The following is a 1,423-nucleotide window of genomic DNA, read 5'->3' as shown; positions in this document are numbered from 1 at the left end:
ACCAAGTACTAGCGGTACAACATCAGAAGGTATTAATCATATACATCCACGAATAATATCGAAGCAAATATTGTATTGTATGTAATAGTACAGTTAAGAAATATGTTTTATTATTTTTTATGTAGATCACATGGATGATGTAAATGTAAACGTAGGAGAAGGTTTGAGTGATTCCGATGGAAGTGATTCAGAAACAACATCAGAAGGTTATAATTCATATATATCATGTAATGAATAATATCGAAGCAAATGTATAATGAAGAAATATATTTTATTATTTGTTATGTAGATCATATAAATGACAATATAAACGTAGGAGAAGTGTTGAGTGATTCCGATGGAAGTGATTCAGAAACTTACATTGTGTTTGAAGTTGAAAGAGAGAGAGAGAGAGGTTGTGTTGTTTTTTTGCGGCCATTAGTGGCAGTTGTAATGCGATAGGTCGGGCCGCGCATTCTACGTAGGTCGGTGAAAAGGCGCGCAAGCGGCGCCGACTACATTGCGTCCCAGGCGGCGAGGCGCAAGTTTACCGCGCATGCTTGAGCATGTTGGGAGTTTGGGAGGGGCGCGCAGCCCGGGCGAGCGAGCATTCGTCTTCCGGACATCGTGCGTTACACACCCGTTGTAATCAGTTCGAGTAAAATACTTAGTTGCGTCATCTTTTCGCTGTTAACTTGTAATCGAGTTGTGAGGTAGCCGAGATCTGCCTCTCAGTGTGCAGCAGCCAATATACCGGTGGATCGTATACGCAGCAAATAAGGGACAACAACTGTCGTCGCAGAAAGGAAGCCAGTGAGATACGTCCCAGCGAGCCTTGCCGGCACGTGGAAAGCTCGAGGAAGGCAGCCATTTTCTGGAACGTTCGAGAAAGCCTTTTCGGCAAAACGCCCTTTCGAAGTCTTGGATAAATGGGTTTTTGGATATATATTCCTTTCGACATATGTTCATTGTGTGAACATCCTATGTGATGTTATCTTCAATCAAAAGGTAACCTTTATCAATATACATGAGTGAGAACGTTAGACTCTCGTCTACCGTTACGAGGTGAGAACGTTAGACTCTCGTCTACCGTTACGAGGTGAGAACGTTAGACTATCGTCTACTGTTACGAGAGGGATTTTCAATCCTCTCAAGGTTACCCTTTGCGGTTATCGCTTGCAGAATTCACGAGAGCAAGCGAGAGGAAGACTTCCTCGCCTTTTGAAAAGATATTAGGATTTCATCTCGAGTTTAATTGTAACACTGAGCTCAGTCTAAAAGTCCATAAATTAATTAATTGTTTGGTTGCAACTATTTTATTTACAATGAAAAACTTTACTTCTTTCTTTTGTGCGATTAATTCGTTATAATCAATTCTATAATATATTTTGTAGTTAATTACGTTAACTTGCGTACATTCGTTACATTCACTACTAACTTAGAA

General features: G+C 40.4%; 1 long non-coding RNA gene across 1 annotated transcript; it reads left to right on the top strand.

Moving 5' to 3' along the window:
• The first annotated feature begins 1 nt into the window (after position 1).
• LOC112458523 lies at positions 2-365 on the top strand. The gene is made up of 3 exons (XR_003041218.1): positions 2-29; positions 126-206; positions 290-365. It is a non-coding gene; the product is annotated as an uncharacterized LOC112458523 (long non-coding RNA).
• The last annotated feature ends 1,058 nt before the right edge of the window (positions 366-1,423 follow it).

The sequence above is a fragment of the Temnothorax curvispinosus genome, unplaced genomic scaffold, assembly GCF_003070985.1.
Source record: "Temnothorax curvispinosus isolate PA1 unplaced genomic scaffold, ASM307098v1 QBEX01008964.1, whole genome shotgun sequence".
In the NCBI taxonomy this organism is placed as follows: Eukaryota; Metazoa; Arthropoda; class Insecta; order Hymenoptera; family Formicidae; genus Temnothorax; species Temnothorax curvispinosus.
Note: the sequence above shows the minus strand (reverse complement) of the source record. Positions and strands in the feature narration are given on the sequence as shown.